At 36.5% G+C, this 21,927-nt stretch overlaps 1 protein-coding gene across 4 annotated transcripts in view; it reads left to right on the top strand.

Moving 5' to 3' along the window:
- unc5a (unc-5 netrin receptor A) overlaps positions 1-21,927 on the top strand; it is a 263,498-nt gene that overhangs the window by 5,677 nt on the left and 235,894 nt on the right. The window lies entirely within an intron of this gene.

Genomic DNA, 21,927 nt, shown 5'->3' with positions numbered 1-21,927 from the left:
TATTAAATATTCTAAATTGATATTTTTAGAATAAACACATAAATACATATACACAAATAAACACATAAAAACTATTTATTTGCAAAGCTAGCAAAATGCCACATTGTCAGGATACTCAAATAATCACTCTTTGTTATTACTCCCACAACAAAAAATGAAGACTGGAGCATTTCTAAAATGCCAACATGTGTTTTTACACAAAAATCAGTGTGGAGATGCAGATTCATTCATTGTGTCTTTTTTAATGGGTGAAATTTATTGCAAACCTTTGTTTACAGTGTTGTCATTGTTTTTGTGCACACTGAAAAAGGAATGAAACAAATGCTGTTGCGTATTATAATAACATCAAATAACATGTTAACCTGTTGTCTATGCCTGGACATAATTACAGTTACAGAATCACAGTCATCTAGTGCAGTGTTTCCCAACCAGGGGTGTGTGTAGACCAGGGGGACTTGGATTTTTTTTCTTTGCAAAACCTGTAAAACAGAAATTCAAGGATGTTTATAGATTTGCTTGTACACAGGATTTTAATAAACAATTTAATAATAATAATAATAATAATACATTTTATCCAGCATAATATCAGTTGACTCATTTTGGGCAGCATTTGATATGGATTGAGTCTTACGGCTGTGGAGGACCATAAAACAAAAAAGGTTGGGAAACACTGACCTAGTCGTCCACTGTGCGTTTGCATGGACCAGTTTGGGCTTGCCGAGGTCTGTATTGCATTGTCAAGAGAGTACGAGAAGTAAGGAAGGTCTTGGCTGTGGGAAACATGACTGTGGGAAAGTTGGGTTGCGCTTCTGGTGGTCTTAGAGTAATCAGCACCACAGAGCCCAGCTGGGGAACGCTGATGAGTATCCTCAGAGCACCGTCAAAATTCACACTTGGCTAACATTGATTTGCCCCCTCTCTGCTATGGACAGAGGGCTAACTTGTTAAAAGTTGTGTCATTATCAGTCTTGCTTTAGGAAGCACTAGCAAACTGAACTAATAAGGTATTTTCTTGTGCATTAATTAGAGAAGGATTTTGCATATATTAAGACAAGGTAAACAATTGTACCTCAGGGAATCATATTACGAAAGACAAGAAATACGGTGGCATTTATGAGGCTTTTTAAACAGCCCTTCAAATGAAGCATTTTTTTTTTCCAGCAGATTGCAGGGCGTCATGAAAAATGCCCTAAATTCCCACCATCTTTGCATGCTCTGCTTAATTTGTCAAGGACACTTATCCAGCTTCGCTTTCGAGTGAAAAAACATCAGAAGAACTTTCTCATTCTCCAGACTTGTAAAGATGAGGAAATGTAAATTGGATGGAGGGGAAATAATGGAAGCATGTGTGCTCGCAGACACTGTTAGTCTAAAGATCATCAGAAGATCACACAAGGTGCTCTCGCCAGAGAGAAACATGCTGACGGTGCATTTTCCTATTTAAAAAAAAAAAAGAAAAAAAAAGCCAACTTGTCTTTCCCCTGAAACATAATCCGGTCAAAAATAAAGGTCGCCCTGTCAGTCTTCATCAGAGAGAACACAAGAGACAGAACAGAGCTCTTCCCTGAACAATGCTGCCTTCAGGGAGATCAGCTACCGTTGAGCCGACAGGAAGGTTTTCATCAGTCCGTAGACAAAAGGAATCAGCACATTGTGTTTGTGTGTGCATGTTTTTTGCTTTAGCCTGTGTTAGTGTCTCTGTTGGTTTTGCTTCAACATTTTATGTTGATCTAATACAGTACAAAAATTATTTATTGTATGAAAATAAACAAAAATATAAATTCCTTTTTTTTTAATTATCATGAAATACATACTGTCATATTAATATGCAAAATTATTAATGTGGGAAAAAACCATGTATTGGACGCACAGCTTTTGACGTCAACAACAAAAATATGGAAACGCTTTCTCCATTTTAAATATTTTTAATTAATTTTGCTATCCTAACTAAGCGCGATTATATGGTTTATTGCATTTTCTTATCTGCGTTTTGCATTGCTTTTTTCACCTGCTGTCAGTGGTCTTATCAGAACAGACCTGCAATCCAAGAAAGCCGTTCTTTGTGGTTAAATTATACTTAAAACATCATTGGCAGAACATACTTGAGCTTTATCAAATTCAGTGCACTCTCTGAAAGTACAGGAACCAGTCATGCAATCAACACAGTAAAGTATGGTTTGTTGTTTGTTCCCAGCTCGTTGGAAAAGGAGAGATATAATGGGTTTGCTGTTCTTTCTCTTTGTGTGAGAAAGAGGCAGAGGATTTTTGTGGTTGGATTTTGTGGTGGGCTTGTTTCAGAGATTTTTGGCACTCCTGTGAGTGTGCTTGGTTGTTCACTGAAAGGCTTGGGTTCTGGGGTGCAGTGAAACTCAAAAGCAGGCTTGAACTGGCCATTGGGCGCACCGAGATAATTCCCGGTGGTTTAACAATTGATTTGGCCCGCTGCCCTGTTTTTTATTATTATGATTATTATTATTTTATATGATTGCCTGCCCAATATATTAAAGTGATCATTTCCGAATTCGGCATTCGATGATAAATTGATGATAAATCAAGAATCCGCTACGATTCGACTCAGGTGCTCTCCGCTAAGCATTAGCAGATGTCAGTCAAATACTGTATGCTAAAGGACATCATTATTATCTTTTGTAAAGTTACATTACTAATTTTGCAGATAGATATTCACATCGATTTATAGTATAGGTAGGGAGGGAGCTAGAGCAGACAAAAACACAAATATATGGGTGATAATAATGAAATAACATGTTCATTATTTGGATTTTTTTTTTTTATATATTTGAATGAAATAGCCTATAGTTTTGTTTAATATTGGGTATTTATGTCATTTTGAGATTAGAATGTACTGTGTTTTTTTTATGTATTTAGAATTTAACTAAAATAAATGTAGTTTATGTACAAACAAATTACAATGAGATGGTTATTTTGCAACAAGGTGGAGACAGTTCTGTTCATAACAGTAGACCTGGTGAGGAAGTGACTACACACAATGGGGAGACAGAGAGATAGGGAAAATGGAAGTGAAAGTGCAGTTCAAGAGAGAACCACAGCCCCAGCCTAAGGATTTAGACCTTTTTTTTGTGTGATGGCCTTACAAAAAATAGGGTTGTCCATGATTTCTAAATTTGTTGTGGGTGTAAGGGATTGCCTGGATGAGTGTAAGATTTCCCGGCCTGAAATTTTGTCCCAGTCCGGCCCTGCTCAGAAGCTTTCTTGTAAGAAGCTTCTCAAAGGCCCCTCAGACCCCAGAGACATGACTTTATTGTTGCATTTGGATTATTGCAATTAGGATGAAGCTAGCATTTTGGTGTTCTCGTCTTTTTGTTGTTAAGTTGAAGTTATTTCAACTTTGATATTTAAAGTTGAATGTTATTTAGGACTTGAACTAAACCATACCAGATTTTCACTATATACTGTATTTGGACTGTGTTTTTATGGTGATGTGCATGTCTAAAAAGGAAAGAGAAATGAGGAAAAATATTTTTGCCATTCTACTTGTAAGCTATAAAGTCAAATGATGCATGTAAAGAGAGGACTCTGCTGTTATGGCGGGCTCTTGATTCTTACCAATGACTTTTCATGACGTACAAGAACCAAAAGAATCAAGCAATAGAGAATTTCAGAGAAAAATGGAAGATTTGAACAGATTAATGTCTGAGAGCAGTGTTATTTTGGAGTCGCGGCAAGCACTCCGAAGCAGAACATAATTAAATCTGTTTTGGTTGTTTCGTTTCACTCAACACGGGCCACATTGCAATTTCACAACAATCTTAACATGTTTTTTTTTTTTTTTTTTTAATGGAGGGTATATTTCTACCGCTCACACAGTTTCTGCATATATACTGTATATAATATATGTATAGCCGTATTTGAATTTGATGAATGGAGAGGCATGAAATGGTGTAACAGAGATGAGGAAAAAGCAAACAGTGTAAGTCAACAGCAGCTGGCTTTCCATAATCCAAGAGCATGCTCCATTTGATGACAAATGTGGTCTTTTCTTATCTCGCGGTGCTATATATGTCTTCTCCGTAAGTGTCAAATGCAAATGGAGAAGGAAAGGCGAGGCAGAGAACATGAGAAAGTGTGACACGAACCTTTGGGGTGGGGGAAGTCTCCCATCAGACTGCATCAGATCTTGGAAATATGCCCTTTCGCTTCACTTAAGCACAAAATGCATCTTTTTCCATAGACAGCCATTTAAAAGTATCCAACTATTATGACAATTTATTATGACAATATTTTTTTGGCAAGCAATTGGCAAGTATATTGCTAATATTTCATTATAGTAGATGTTTAGTGCTGTATTTATTTTTGAAAGGTGTGAAATGGATTTGTGTGTTGTCTTTCATCACAGGGCAGGATAGCAAAGATTTCAAAACAAATGCAGCCACCATAGACCCTTTTCAAAAACTGAGTCGCATTTCCACAGTTATTAACATGGTCCCACTTTATATTAAGTGTCCATAACTACTATGTACTTACATTTAAATTAATCATTTGATACAATGCACTTATTGTGTACATACATGTTTTACATTGTACTTATATTTTAAAAACACCTGCATGCAATTACATCTGTAATTAATTTCTGTAATTACATTTATAATTACACTGTTGACCCATCCCTTAACCCTTACCCCTACCCTTAAACCTACCCATACCACCAAACCTGTCCCTAACCTTACCCATATCCCACCTCAATAGCAGCAAAAGTGTTTTGCAATTCAATATGAACCCAATATTTCTTGATGTAAGTACATAGTAGTTAAGGCCACTTAATATAAAGTGGGACCATTAACATTGTGAATCTAGTTTTTTTTTTTTTAAATAAAATAAAATAAAATAATACACATTTTTAACAAAATACTTTGTTATATTACCTTTGCATTAAATTACAGAAAACTAGTTAACGCTGCTGCACGAGTGTGTCTAAGGATGCTTTCGCACTTGGTTCGATTGCCTGGTCCGAACCCGAGTTTGATTGCTCCCACTCTCCCTGCCCTCGCTGAATTGTGTTCACAATCTATTGTTTGGGTCCAAACCGCGGTGCGTTTGCATTATCAAAGCGGCAGCTTGTTTCTTGATAACCAACATTTTTATATTTTGTTTTTTAAATCTTTGGTGTCAGCACATAACGGCACTTGCATCTATTTGCTGCTAATTTACTGCAAATGCTCTAAAGAATGTAGGAGTCCATTTCTGCTGAAGGCCAGCCGAAATAATATACGTTCTCTCTGCTTGCAGTGCTTCAGTCACGCTTGTCAAGAAAGTGAGTGAGAACGTAAACGTTTTATCGAATCATACGTCATCAATAACGGTTCTCTTCTGCGATTTAGTAAGATTGCGTTCATATTAGCAGTGAACCGTACCGGAGTTCACATGAGACATACCCCAGACCACCTTTTTTGCACCTGAGTTTTGAAAACGGCATCAAAAGAACCCAGATGTGCAACAAAAGTGCTAGTGTGAAAGCACCCTAATACAACAGCTGATCTTTCTCTCTTCTAAACAACGTAATCGATGTCTCTATTATTTAGAAATGGCATAGAAACACTATTGTGGATGTTTTCTTTTGCTGTTGGAGCAAATGGGAACATAATTTTTTTTGCTGTTTCCATTTACCACTATAGAAGTTTTCTCAACTATGATGGCTTCCACTTCTGAGAAACCCAGAAATGTGAAAAGGGTCCTTTGAAATAAATGTAAATGCTAACAGATGCTTTCTCCATGGATTATAGACCCCTTTGGTCCAATCCTGGACTCCAGCACCTGGTTCTTCCCGCAAGCGTGGCGACGCCCTTCAGAAAGGATGCGGTCAGCAGGAGGAACCAAAGATCAGCGCTGTCACCAGGGAGACTAATCGTGTTCTTCCCTAAGGTGCTGTCAGTGGCCAGAGAAAGCTGGAGTACTGTTGACCTTGAGAGCAGATGCATTTAATGTGCAGACATTGCTTCTCAGCACATTGCGGGCACTAGAGTCTATGAAAGCCTTGGGTGAATGCCCCTCCCCGAAGAGATAAGAGTGCATTTCCCAAGGTGCTTTTGGTTGGACTTGCAGACTGCAAGATCTAAGTAAGATCTGTCCGCTTTAATGATGAACCATCTGCTTGAATATGCAGTAGACTCAAGCACTTTGCCTCATCCCACAATAGTAATGCAACAAAAGCAGGTAATTTTTTCCCCCAAACTATTATTACTCCATAGGGTTTGTTCTGTGGCGACGGCAAGCATAAACATGAAAAATTTGCTGTGGCACTCCGTTTGCTCTCAGCCCATCTGTGGTTCATCACCCAGCATATTTAAGGTTGTTTGGGGATGCTCTTCATTCTCCTGTGATCAATAACTCTCTAACTGTTTAATTGGCCATCAATCAACGACAGAGTAGAGTTAAACATGGAGGTGCTCAATCCCTGCCTTTTATGCAAGTCCTCTGGGTCCTTTTGTAGCCTTTAAGTTTGTCCAAGTTGCTTCCAGAGCTTTGTTATTTGTATGCGCCGTGCAGCAGCAGCAGCACACGAGATTTCCAAAGGGCTTCCACAAGGGAGCGTTGTCTTGACTACTACCATGATGTAGATTGAACACTCAGCCAGCCCATAATACAAGTAAGGGCGGAGCTTTCTTTTGAACTCCATAACTGGTCCAGCATCAAAAGGAATGACAGCATATCATATTGATATTTTGCCCACTTCAAGGCTAATGAAACTCTCGAGTTCAGCCTGTCTCTCACATACGGCTGATCTGGATGAGTTTTGTGGAGCTTAATGTACTCTGTTGACCCTCTTGTTCTGTGGGTTTGAAGTGCAAAATTGTCTTTGCCATTCTTGGCTAACCTCAATTCAAATCCTGCTTGCTTATAATCATGAAGGTAAACATGTTTTTCAGGGATTCAATGTATTAGACCTCTGGGTATTAAAGCAAAGATTTTTGGTCACTATGTGGAATTGATATTGGAGGTGATTGAGGTTTCTTTGTGAACTTTGATTATTGCATTTGGAAGGAAAGGAGGCTGATCATACAAGAATGTTTAAACTCTTAATCTCTATTGCTATTGCTCAGGGTTATGGATAGAGCTGCACGATTAATCATTGAAAGATTGCGATCTCGATTCAAACACCCACACGATCTCATTCCTAGACGACAACAATTGGCCTGTGTCTATTAAACCTTTGACAAAATCACACAAGAACATTTAAATCTGCTTTGGCGCTGCTGCTGACCCAGAGAGAGCAGTTGTCATTTATGTAACAGCTTCACAAACATTCTTTTCAACCACACAGTATCATTATTTCTGTTACAAATATTCATGTTGTTCCCGATGAAATGGATAAAGGTTTATAATTCGGATATAAACACTGATGTCTACGGAAGCGGTCACAATAGAGTAAATCACCTTTTGAAAGTAACGTGGCGTTTAAACTTTTGATTGTATTGATTACATTACACCACTATTTGGTAACAAGTTGCTGTTAATTTTTATTTTTCATTGAATCATTCATTCAAGAGATTTGTACAGAAACGCTGATTTATCCAGTAATGAAACAAGTGAAGCATTTGAGTGAGTCATTGAATCATTCATTCAAATGGATTTTTTTTTTTTTTTTTTTAATTATTCATTCAGATTCATTAAACATTTGCATCAATTAACATTTGTCAGAGTAAATTACATGTTATTTTGTTTAGCTGTCTGCTCAGAATCTGTTCAGAAGTTGTGATTCTTTATTTATCCCGAATCATGCAGAATCTACTAATTTATATTTGACTTAAATCGACAGTAAAGTAATGACATTACTTGTGATAGAACTGTTGTTATGGTTATAACCTCCTCCTCCTTAGAATATCATAAAGAGGGTGGGGTCTTTAGACTTGGGCAAGTGATCAACTACTCGAGCAACTGCATAGCAACAGTGTTCAAAAACACTCCGAATGCCTTAGGAACTGCATAGCAGCACGGCGTGGCATTTTCTGACATTTTCTTAAGAAAAAAAATGTAGTTCATTTCTTTGTGTATGAAAGATTTCCATGTGGAATATATGTAACTTAATATAAACTACAGCATGTTGGCATGTGTATTTTAGCATTAGCGTGTGATTGTATAAGCCTGTCTCAAGTCAATACAAAGTACCTTAGGCAGGCTGGAGGTGGTACAAACTCTCTAATGGCAAGGATATTTGAGGGCGGGTTGGCTCAGAGGCGGCCAAAACGTGTCCTCTTGAAGTGATGATGTTGACAGAGAAGACGACCTATTGACCTTTTCTCATTACGTTCATATTCCATGCGGTTGTGCTGTGCCTCAGGCTGGCAATTCAACTGAGTCAACACTGGCCGTAGCTCAGCCTTCACTTATCAAGGGAACTCAAAACATCTGCTCACCCTTTTCAGAGACAAGAAAGATATTTAAATCTGAATATTTGATTTTTACACTTTGCTGACTTCTGTAACCCCACTCTATGTTTTAGTATTGACATTTTGTGGTGTTAAAATGAGAAAATTCTTTAAAAATGACCTTTCTGGAGGCTCTACCCTAAGTTTGCCATGGTAACCACAGTACTGTATCTACCATTACTACATTTATTGTTTGCAGTAAAATAATGGAAATTTGGTATTAACTACCACTGACTGTCATCAATAAACAAACAGATAAATTAAAAAAGAATGTAAAAGCTTCTTACAGTTGTGCCAGCTCCAGATACTGTGTAGAATTGCAGTGTCGCATAAAATTAAAAGTTTGTCGTTGTCATGACAATTGGTGCCACATTGTTTCCTGTCAGCTCTCAGCTGTTTGCCAGGATCAACAAGCAATAGCCAAAACTAATAGTCTCAAAGCTCTTTGTTTTGACAATGTCTAGCAGAAGGGGAAACAACAGTTTTCATAATGTAAAACAAACAAAAACATTAAGACAAAGTTAAAAATATTGTTTATTACAGAAACAAAATATCAGTCTATCAGAAGGCAGAATTCAGTCACAAATGTAACATTTGAGAATATAATTTGAAGTGTAAACTGAATGCTAATTTATAATTTTGTTTTAATAGTTTTATATTTCTGTATTTATAGGCCTAGTTTCATAGACAGGCCTTAGATTAAGCCAGGATTGGGCCTTAGTTAAAGAAGGACATTTAAAGGGTTAGTTTGCCCATTAATATTTTGTGGTGAACTAACCCTTTAAGTAGGTTTTTATAAATGTGCCAGAAAATGTTCGGAATTTTCACTGAGCAAGTAACATGTCTGCCACTTTTGTTCTGACCAAGTGAGGGGGAAAAGCATTTGGCCTACAATAAATCACGCTGCCGATAAATCTAATGATCGCTTGGCTCATATCGCATCAAACCGTGCAAATTATTATTGTTATAATTTGTTCTCAAAATGTTAATGTTAACAACATAAGCATTGCGCAACATAAGCATTGCGTTACCTGTAGATTTCAATTTCTGTAGCCACTCCACAGTCTGAAGTCTTTTGCCTTTTGACCACGGCTGAATCTCCAGATGTCACTGATGATTGTCATTTGGACCTTTCTGGATTACAATCCACCATCAAAATAAGATTAATTATTTCAGCTGCTGTGAGAAAAGGCTATAAATGATCTGCTACCAGCTGCAATCTATATGCATAGTTATTACAAGCTTACTGTTTTGAATCGGGCTAAGGTAAGGAGATAGTTTTGAACACTGGCTGGTTATGTACTTGCTCAAATTTATTTTTAACCAAAAAAAGTTATGGACTGCAGCTTTAAGAATAGCAGAGCTATAACGATAACGGCACAGATAAACAATGTTTTTGGAATCACTTTCAGAACAATTGTATCCAGCTGATGAACAATAAAATCATTGACAGCCAATCAGAATCAATCCTGCCATAACGAGCTCGAGCATTTAAAGCTATCAATTGAAAGTTGATATAGTTATCGTTATAGTTATCTTTTAATTATCATTGTTGGTGTGAACATGTCTTAAGGCTGTGACAGAAATAAATGTGACTTCTTAGGACACACATATTACTGATATCTGGCGCATTTTATGCATGATACAGTAGTCCAAAAAATCATTACGGCAGCTTTGATTTTATTATGATTTATCCGTAGAACAATAACAGTAGTAACTGGTATTTTGCCAGAAGCTACCATAATATTTTTTTGTGAGTGTAGATGTCAGCATCACACTAGCATTCTTAATGACAGTATATTCATTTGGAAAACTCAGGGTTGGCAAAAGTAGCATGTTTACTACTTTCTTTGGCAACCATTTTTATTAGCAGCCTCTAGCTTGTGAAAGTGTGTGGGTAAAACATTTAATTTTCTTCCCTTTACTTTAACAGAGAATAATATGATGCCAGCCCTTGCGTTAAGCTCGGTTTGTGTGTGAAATGTGGTCATAGCGAATGAGATTTCAGATTTGGAGAGACACAGAAGCAGCATTTCTTGGCAAGGACATTAGGAGCAGTGGAGCCGTTGAAATAGATTTAAGACTTCATGATTGTATATTAATCATGACAGAATTGCTCATTCTGGGACTTTGCACAGTCTATGGATTTGAATGAATACTGTAAATGTGTAATTTTCTTTTTCATATAAGCCTATGCTTTTTAATCATTGAAAGCACAGGATTTCAGTATGTTTCAAAGACCTTTAAAGGTGGTCCTCTCGTTGCTTTCTCTTTGTTTATAGTAACCCAGGGGGCTCATTAGTCACAGTCGTTCTTTAGAGACCTGACTGTTCGTGCCTCTGTGAAATGGCATATGGAGACAGTCAGTCCATGTGTTTACTGTAAATGTGTGTGGCGGTCTTAAAGGACTTTGCATCATTTCAGCCATAAACATGTTTTTTTTGGTTCATTTACAAAAAAAGGATGAACTCAGGTTAGCTTTTTGTACTCATGCATGTTGAATGAGCTGTAGTGAAGGACGTTTGTGGTGTCTTTTAGCACTGAGATGATACAAGCAACATTGTTTGATTTGAAAACCTGTTAAGATAAACGGTGAGATATTCTTACAAATTCAACTCTTGAGACTGGTTAAATGCAATTTGAGTGCTTTTGGCTGCTTCTAAACAAAGCCAAACAAATCAAATTGATTTTCAGTGTAAATCACACACATTTTCAGAAATGGCCTGCTGAGATACTACATGTTCAGCAAGAGTCTCTCAGGGCAGAAGGATTTGAGAGCTGGTTCATATAAATTAACAAGGCCTTCTGTTAATTTCTGCTCTCACTGCGGAAGTGAACCTCTTTTAAGCTTTATGTGAGATGTTTGTAACCCTTGGATATGATATCACTGCAATAAAAGGCTCTACAGTGCCAAATTTTTCATTATGTCACATCCTGTCCTTAGAGGACAACATGCCATCTTGCTCTTCAAGTGATTGTCATACATCTTTAGCACATTTTAAATTATAATATTTAAGTGCAGTGCAGAAATGGAGTGTTAATAATGATTTATGCATACTGGAGAAAGTGAGGTAGTTTGCCAATGTAAATGGATTTTTGCTGTTTAATAACTTCAAAGCCTTAAAGGAATATTCTTGGTTATTTACAACTTGATGTTTATTTTAATCATTTATTCGTGCCGCTGTCAGCTTGCATGCAGGGCTTCCAGTAAGTGCATTACATTGAAATTATTGCTGCGGTAATTGACAGTGTGCCACAGATGCTGTCCTTAGACATCAAATTGTAGTTAACCCTTCCTTTCAGCTTCAGTCATGGTCTATACACAAGATGTGCTAAGAAGCTGCCAGACGGTTTAAAAAAGACAATTCTTTGAATTTATTCAACTTTTTTTCCTTGGGTCTGTGAAACTATTTACAACTAACCTCAGCAGGGTCAATCTTTAATTATTAAAACTGTTGTTCCAAACTTGTATGCAGGGCTCTGAACCAGTTCAAGGAACAAAAACAAAAATGGAAATTAACAAAATTTTAACAGGAACCTAAACAAAAACGAAATCAAGATTAAAAATCGCAATTAACCGGTTAATAACGTTATGTAATCGTTCTGTTTAAGATTTTAATTTGGCAGTCAACCAATCATCAGCTTTTGCAAATGTGACGATGAATCCAACGTGAGTGAAATATCCACGCTCAGCTGTCGAGTCATCTTGGGTAAGTCACAAGCAATGTGCTGGCATTAGCTGTTAGATCACAGGTGTTTTTCCGAGGATATGTTACCATGGCAGGTTATTTCCAGTGTGGTGTGTGTTTTGAAACCAGCGAAAATTGCAGGTTTGTGTAGAATAGGGCTGTCACGATAGTAGATTTTTCACACCATGGTTATTGTGGCCAAAAAACATGACGATAACGATATATCGCGATATTTATAGAATCCTTGGGGGAAAAAATGTATCAGTCTAAATAATTTTTACTTTATTTCGTTTGTCTCTTTCAGGGTTGCTGCACATTTTTTAAGCTTCCTATTCATCAAGGCTTTTTAAGACCTGAAGAAATAAAAATTAATACTAGCATAGTAGCCTATACATTATGGCTGTTTCCAATCAAATGAAATCATTATCAACAAAATCCATCTTTGCAATACAGAGGTGACACAGAATGAGAAGTGCCATTAATATACAGGTGCTGGTCATATAATTAGAATATCATCAAAGAGTTGATTTATTTCACTAATTCCATTCAAAAAGTGAAACTTGTATATTATATTCATTCATCACACGCAGACTGGTATATTTCAAATGTTTATTTCTTTTAATTTTGATGATTTTAACTGACAACTAAGGAAAATCCCAAATTCAGTATCTCAGAAAATTAGAATATTACTTTAGACCAATACAAAGAAAGGATTTTTAGAAATCTTGGCCAACTGAAAAGTATGAACATGAAAAGTATGAGCATGTACAACACTCAATACTTAGTTGGGGCTCCTTTTGCCTGAATTACTGCAGCAATGTGGCGTGGCATGGAGTCGATCAGTCTGTGGCACTGCTCAGGTGTTATGAGAGCCCAGGTTGCTCTGATAGTGGCCTTCAGCTCTTCTGCATTGTTGGGTCTGGCATATCGCATCTTCCTCTTCACAATACCCAATAGATTTTCTATGGGGTTATGGTCAGGCGAGTTTGCTGGCCAATTAAGAACAGGGATACCATGGTCCTTAAACCAGGTACTGGTAGCTTTGGCACTGTGTGCAGGTGCCAAGTCCTGTTGGAAAATTAAATCTGCATCTCCATAAAGTTGGTCAGCAGCAGGAAGCATGAAGTGCTCTAAAACTTCCTGGGATATGGCTGCGTTGACCTTGGACCTCAGAAAACACAGTGGACCAACACCAGCAGATCACATGGCACCCCAAACTAGGGCTGGGCGATATATCGCATGCGATTGTCACGCGCATTTCGTCATTAAAGCCGGTTCCCTGATTACCGCTAAATTGCCATCACCTGCTTTCAAATGGAGCGGCATTAAATAGACAGAGCCATAGTTCACTGACAAGATACGCAATATTACGTTCATTATCGAAGGCGATTCATCTGCCATATGAACGTGATATTGCGTATATTGTCAGTGAACTACGGCTCTGTCTATTAAATGCCGCTCCATTTGAAAGCAGGTGATGGCGATTTAGCGGTAATCAGGGAACCGGCTTTACTGACGAAATGCGCGTGACAATCGCATGCGATATATCGCCCAGCCCTACCCCAAACCATCACTGACTGTGGAAACTTTACACTGGACCTCAAGCAACGTGGATTGTGTGCCTCTCCTCTCTTCCTCCAGACTCTGGGACCCTGATTTCCAAAGGAAATGCAAAATTTACTTTCATCAGAGAACATAACTTTGGACCACTCAGCAGCAGTTCAGTACTTTTTGTCTTTAGACGCTTCTGACGCTGTCTGTTGTTCAAGAGTGGCTTGACACAAGGAGTGCGACAGCTGAAACCCATGTCTTGCATACGTCTGTGCGTAGTGGTTCTTGAAGCACTGACTCCAGCTGCAGTCCACTCTTTGTGAATCTCCCCCACATTTTTGAATGTGTTTTGTTTCACAATCCTCTCCAGGGTACGGTTATCCCTATTGCTTGTACACTTTTTTTCTACCACATCTTTTCCTTCCCTTCGCCTCTCTATTAATGTGCTTGGACACAGAGCTCTGTGAACAGCCAGCCTCTTTTGCAATGACCTTTTGTGTCTTGTCCTCCTTGTGCAAGGTGTCAATGTCAGCAGTCTTCCCCATGATTGTGTAGCCTACAGAACTAGACTGAGAGACCATTTAAAGGCCTTTGCAGGTGTTTTGAGTTAGTTAGCTGATTAGAGTGTGGCACCAGGTGTCTTCAATATTGAACCTTTTCACAATATTCTAATTTTCTGAGATACAGAATTTGGGATTTTCCTTAGTTGTCAGTTATAATCATCAAAATTAAAAGAAATAAACATTTGAAATATATCAGTCTTTGTGTAATGAATGAATATAATATACAAGTTTCACTTTTTGAATGGAATTAGTGAAATAAATCAACTTTTTGATGATATTCTAATTATATGACCAGCACCTGTATTTACACAGCATTTACAATTTGTCTACATAAATTTAATTTAATATTTAAATATTTAAATACATTTTTCTAATTTTAACATTGTAATTAAAATGTCCCTTAAATATGAAACTAAACTGCCAGTAGGTGACAGCAAGTCACTGTCTTAATGAGTGAGTCAACCGATTTGTTCAAATGACTGATTCATGACTTCATTCAGGAACAAAGCTCGGATTCATTCGTTCTAAACGCGGATTCAGTCAGTTAAACAAAAACATTTCTGTTGCACGGAGGCTCTGTTCTGCTGTTCATAATTTTGAAATTTTCGTTGGCGAAATAAAGAAAAACACAAACAATATTAACAACACTGTGTCTAAAATGTAACTCACATTGTTCATTTAACATGTTGAAGGAACATTGAACAGGAACAGGTACTGGCGCTGGAGTATTTACATGACATGATATCATAAGCGTCCTATTCATTTTAAATATTGTGGTTATCGCCAATACCGGTATAATCGTCACACCCTAAATTAACACGATATCGATATTTCATGCTTTGAATATCACAGTTATCGTCAATACCGGTATATTGCGACACACCTAGTGTAGAACCACTATTTTTTTTCTTTAAAAAATGTTTTTTTTTATGATTAAACACCTTGTTGTCAAAGTTAGTATTGTTGCTTTATGTATGGTCAGACACTTGCATGTCATTGTATTATTATCATTTTACCAAAATCATGTGGAGTTATGAGGTCTTTCACCAGTGAATGTCAGAGATTTGAACAGTCGTATCCGAGGCAGTACGTGCATCACATAAAGTTTTTATCAAGTTACAGGTTACAAAGGTTATTGTACTCTGTTGAAAAAAACTGGTTAGGTATGTTTTTAAGCAGTTTTAAGCTGCTTTGAGCTGGTCGTTAGTTGGTCCTTAGCTGGTCATAAGCTAGTTTAAGCTGGTCAAGTGCTGGTCCTAAGCAACAAGCTTGACAAAGAATGATTTTTTTTTTTTTTTTTTTTTTTTTTTTTTAACCCTTGCACTGCAAACAAGCAGAGACATTCTCCAAAATGTGTGGGTTTGCCGACAGTTTGGGCCTGTTTACACCTGGTCACTTCAAGCATTTTCTCTGATTGAATAGCTATCCGATCGTGAAAAGACAAGGTGTAAATGCCCTCTGAAATGCATAAGAGACGGATTTAAATCCTGCTCAAACCACTGAGATGCATTCCAGTCAAAACTGAACAAGTCTAAATGCATCTAGTTGTTGAAACCACATATGTACATTTTACTCCTCCCAAAAATTCAAGAAAATAAGTGTATGAGAGCATGTTACAGGCTAAATAACATGTAATTGCCAGATATGACGGCACTACTGCAGCATGCATTGCCGCAGATGAGCAGCTGAATATCTCTTGAGCAAGCCGACGCGAAAACTGCCACAATTGAAACTGAAAGTAAGTCACAGACCCTCAAAACACAATCATCTTCATTAAAAGTAATGACACTAAATGATCTTACCAGTGCTTTGCTGCGCTCTCTCTTATTTCTGTCGTTGATTTTGAAATTAGCTGATGATCAATAAAATGCAGCTCATATTTGTTGCTTTCGGTGATGTGAACTCCATTAAATCTGCATATAGCACGGGAATTGAAGATCATATTTTTTTGCAGAGACACATTTATGTGGCCAAGTGTAAATGGAATCATTTTGATAAATCAGATAGCAATTTGATCAGTAAAAATGCATGATGTAAACAAGTGTAAACAGGCCCTTTGAGGATCCACTTGAGCTACGAGGTTTAGTCACAAGCTTTTAGTATGAAGTTAATTTCAAGCTTTGGTATAAAGTATAGACTAAAGAAAAAAAAAAAAGTGTTTTTTCTAATCAAACCATTTTCGGAACTATAATGTTACAGAAGGAACACAGAACAGAAATGTTAAAATACCTCATTCTGCTCTGAATTAGCAGATTCATTTTGTTTTCTTTTTTAAGCCCTGCTTGTATGACTTTTTTGTGTGTGTGTAAAATGCAAAAAGGGAATTTTGAAGTAAACAAAACACCATAAAAGCACTTTAAAAGTGGTTAATATGACTTAGGTGTAATGCAGTACTTCTGTCTTCACTTTTTTGTCAAGAAAATCATTTTTTATTCAACTCAAAATCTTGCATTCTGCCAAAGCTTGGTAAAAAGTCGCCGACTTCTGTGACCTCACTCTGTCTAAACTTTAGTATTAACATGTAGTTTTAAAAGGCTTGGCAGAAATTACTTTTCTGGAAATTCTAAGATGAGTTTGCCATGGTAACCACAGTTTCTGGCACTATGCTTCATGCTTCATGAGTTATTGTTAACAGTAAAATTATGGCAGTTATGGGATTTTTTATTTATTTATTTATTTTTATTTTTTGTCTTTGTGCATGTCAGGAACAGACTGAAATGTATGAATTCAAAATAGCCTGAATGGAGAACTGTGGTGAAGCGTTCAGTGAATAACTGAAATGAACACATTTGTTGTATGGCTTCAGACGAGGTGGAACATAAGAGTACCAAAACAGTAGTCCATATGACTTTTGCGCTAAGGAAGCTTTTTTGTCCATGTCTGAGCTTGACAGTTGTGATATGAACCGGTAAATAAAACTCTGAGGCCAAAACAAAAGAGTTACATTTTAAAGAATCATATTGTGTTCCATGGGGGAAAAAAAAAAATAGCATATAGGTTTAGAACAATCAGTCCCTCCAGAAAAACGCGGGATTTTTTTGTGATTGTTGCGGGCTAAAATGCTTGATTTTGCGGCACGTTTTCTTAAAAAATGCGATGGAATATGCTGGATATTTTTGCAATTTTATGCGATGAAATTGCGGGAACTTGCAAAAACTGCGGTTTGATGAAAAACAGAAAAAAATAAAACGTGATTTCCCCCAACACCTAGGCTACTATAATGTAAAGAGTATTTTCCTATTACTTCCTATGATAAGCAAGCATACTAAATCACAGAATATTTAAGTTCTCATTCTGTTTTATTTCTGTTTTATTGAGTCAAACAAGTTCTGTAGCTTTACAAAAGGAATATGAGTTTGTAGAAAGGCGCTATATAAAATAAACGTATTATTATTAATATCCAACAACTTCTATAAAAATGAATAAATAAAATATTAAAAAAAAATGTGTGCTTCTTCCTGCCTGCTTCCGCTGCTGCTTTAACCATCTTTGGCGGTGGCAAAGTGAAAGTGGTTTTCCAGCGTCAAGTCTATGGTCAACACGCAGTTGCACGGAGTGCAAAATATTTTGCCCCCACTGTCATGTAACACACCGGGAAACTGCTTCGCGCGGTCTTTTGCGCTTATTTTTATTGGCAAATGAGAATGATTTGTGTGCTTCATGGTTTCATGGTTTGCAGATGATGTTCACGTCGTGTAATTACGTCACTTCACAAGGTTCCCATGGCAATAGGGGGAAAATAATGGCGCTTTACTAGTGTGAAGTAAACGCAACATTTTTCAACTTTCTGCTAAGATGTGACTTTTTTTGCAACGAAAATGCAGGGATTATGAAATCATGCTAGCCCCGCATATATTTTGCTTGCTGAAATCGGCAATTTATGCGGCGAAAGTGCGGCGTATTTGAAAAAATGCGACCCCCGCATAAATATGCGGACTTTGGCTGATTATGCATGAAATCAGGCGATCGCATAATCGCGTTTTTCTGGAGGGACTGAACAATATTCCTCGCTATTTACAACTTAATGTTTATTTTATTCATTTATTCGTACCACTGTCAGCATGCAAGGCTTCCAGTAAGTGCATTACATTGAAATTATCTATAGGCCTAAATATAATGTCAGGATGTTTTTCTTTCTCTGTCTAAAATTATCTGTGGAGTCTTCCATGACCCAAGTAGGCAGCCTCCCTGCCTGTAGATTGTGGTTTGCTGCTATTTTAAAAACAATTCAAATTTCAGCCCAGACGTTCACAGCTCTTGGTGTAAGAAACATTTCTGTCCTGCTTTCTGCGAAGAAGTGTCTTCATTGAGAGCTCTATGAGTCATCTCCTTTCTTCTTTTCCTGACTCACTGTGGTTACTCAAGACTTCACCATGCTGGGAAGAGTAAAGGTGTCCTGGCACTGTCTGTCTCAATGCTCAGGCCACCTAATTACCCAGCCGAAAGCATGCGGCTTCACCCCACTGAATCATTACAATAAATCTCACACTGTTAAATGTAGACACTTGCGTTTCTCCAAATAGGCAAACACTCTGGATAGGAGGTGTTTTGATGCCAAATCAGGTTATGTATAGCTCAGGTGATAACAATCTCAGCCTTTCGTTCATGAATTAACCCAGTGTACAAAGAGCTTTGAGATTCACTGGTGCTTCACAAATGTACTCTATTATAGCTGTTTGGCTGACATAGACATATGGTGAAAAGCCTTTATTCAGCCTTATTCAGAGATTGTGTCAAGGTTTTTAATGTGGTTTAAGTGTAACTGTTTCAAAAGCAGACTTGGCTACTTTTTATTTAGTTGAGCCTTTTCAACATACACTACATTAGAGACAATTTGAGGAGGAGATGGTTTTGTATAGAAATTTTGGCACTCAGTGTGGCAGCTGTAGGAATAAAAGTTAAAATAGCCAGTCACTTTTTTTTTTTTTTTTTTTAGAGAAATGGATAGATGAATTGTTGTTGTTGTTGTTGTTCCAGCCAAAGAAGCTAAATGTATGATACCATTGTTGTCATAAGTTTTATATTTGTATTTTTTATTTTGCAGGATTGCAGTTTTCCCAGCCCAAACTCATTCCATTGGTTGAGACTGGCTTTTATTTATAATTTACTATATTTTAAAATATTTCTTTATATTACACTACCATTCAGATGTTTACTGTCAATAAGATATTTTTTTTGAAGAAATGAATACTTTTATTCAGCTATAATGGATTAAATTGATCAAAAGTGACAAAACATTTGTTATATTATAAATGTCGGTAACACTTTACTTGAAGGGGTGTGCATAAGACTGACATGACACCTTCATAATCTTGATATGACACGTGTCATGAATATGAAGGAGGTTTTATGCATGTTTATGACAACTGTTATTAAATGTCATTCACTCAATTATGTCATTTTTAATGCAAAGATGACATTGTTTGAGATTTCTTTGTTACAACAACTTGACATAAACCAACACATCATAACCTGTCAGTGTCTTTGTCATGACAACTTGACATTAGCAAAACATCATAACCTGTCATAAACATGACATAGCAGATTAATTATCAAACTTAAAAAAAAAACGAATTAGCTTTATGGGTTAACATTACATTACATTATTTTGGTAACATTTCAGTATAGGGAACACATATATAAACGATTAACTATGACTTTTCCCTCAATAAACTCTTAATTTACTGCTTATTATAGTTAATTGTTAGGTTTAGGTATTGGGTAGGATTAAGAATGTAGAATAAGATCATGCAGAATAAGGCATTAATATGTGCTTTATAAGTACTAATAAATAGCCAATATTTTAGCCATATGAATGCTAATAGTAATAAGCAACTAGTTAAAAGACCCTAAAATAAAGTGTTACCATTATTTTATGACAGTGTCATCTTTTTTACGAAATTTGAAATTGTCTATTATCTGACCTTCTGTTGGAGGAAACTTCAAAAAAAAAAAAAAAAAAACATGAAATGAAAAATAGTCATGATGCTGTTATAAAATTATTTGTCAGAGTATTGTCACTTAATGACATTTTAATGACAAGTTCAATTTGTACCACTGTACTTGAGCTCAAGATACATATTTATGACACTATTATAATGGCCTCATGTCAAAACCAACTACATGACAGTTTAATGTAATGTTAACCCATAAAGCTAAATGATGTCAAGTTGTCATGACAAAGACACTGACAGGTTATGATGTATTGGTTTATGTCAAGTTGTCATAACTCGGACATCTCAAACAATGCCATCTTTGCATTAAAAATGACATAATTGAGTGAATGACACTTAATGACAGTTGTCATAAACATTCATAAAACCTCCTTCATATTCATGACACGTGTCATGTCATGATTATGAAGGTGTCATGTCAGTCTTATGCACACCCCTTCAAGTAAAGTGTTACCTAAATGTCTTTACCATTTCAAATAAATGTTGTTCTGTTGATCTTTCTATTTGTCAAAGAATACTGAAAAAATGTATCACACTTACCACAAAAATATTAAGCGGCACAACTGTTTTCAAAATCGATTAAAAATGTGAATTTTCTTTAAGCACTATAATTATATAATACCATTTTTCATTAGTATCTGTAACTATTGTAACCATAACCCTGTAACTTAATGTTGTTCAAGTCATATTTTCTTAGTTTTGTTCATGGGTTTTGAGATTGGATTTTTACCCAGTAGGCTCTTATCACTTTTTATAACATTTTATAGACTTATAATGCCATCGTTACGGGTTTTTGCCTCATTAGAATTAAAAGAGCAACAGTTTCTATTTATGTGGAGAATCTAAATTAAAGGTGTGGTATGACTGATTCAGAATTGCTTCAGGAGTTTTGTTGTTGTTCGGCTGAATGCCACACTGCCAGCAAAGATAAATTACAATCTTGATTAATTCTGCTTATTTTTCTTCCTCTGTTTTTTTTCTTTTTTGTCATTTACATGGGCCACTCTGTACCCTCAACAGCTCTCCTACTTGGATTTCCTAGAAAGTAGTAAAGGATTTGTCTCAACCAAACGTGAGAGATTTGTTCTGGGTTTAAAGGATAAGGAATTAAAAATTGAACTCTGAAACAAGCAGGAATGAAACACAAACCCTGTCATTTTTATAAATGATTTACGATTCCCCATAGGCCTCTCTCTTACCTACAAGCTTCAGTCTAAGTCTAACAAGCACATCTTACCTTTCAGATTCTATTAAGTTAATCAATGCCATACATTAGCTGTCCTCACGCATTAGATGAGACAGTGTCTCAGAGCGGGAGAGAGATGCTGGATAGTTTGCTTTATCTTTCTTTTCTTGAACCACTCTGTGCTGACATTGACCATTAAAACATCATATCAGTGATTTCATGAAAGGTATACAGCATCACTTAGAGGAAAATATGGCATGTAGTACCCCCGCCCCACAAGATCAGTAGTCATTAAGATTTTGGCTACAAAATAAGATTTCGCCAACACAAGATTTAAGACCATATTAAGATTTGTAAGATTGTAAGATTTAAGACCATATTAGAGCCAACTCTTTAAATGTGTTAGATGGCATTGATTATAAACCTCTGATTGTTTTCAATCCTGTTATCTTCAGCCTGGTAATTTTATCTAGATATTAAAATACTGAACTAGTCATTACATTTCCGAGGATTGTGGAACTATTTAAAATGTTTGGTTTTGTATGTCTTTGATTGGTATTGGAATTGATTTTAAGATTAGAT

The sequence above is a fragment of the Megalobrama amblycephala genome, linkage group LG23, assembly GCF_018812025.1.
Source record: "Megalobrama amblycephala isolate DHTTF-2021 linkage group LG23, ASM1881202v1, whole genome shotgun sequence".
NCBI lineage: Eukaryota > Metazoa > Chordata > Actinopteri > Cypriniformes > Xenocyprididae > Megalobrama > Megalobrama amblycephala.
Note: the sequence above shows the minus strand (reverse complement) of the source record. Positions and strands in the feature narration are given on the sequence as shown.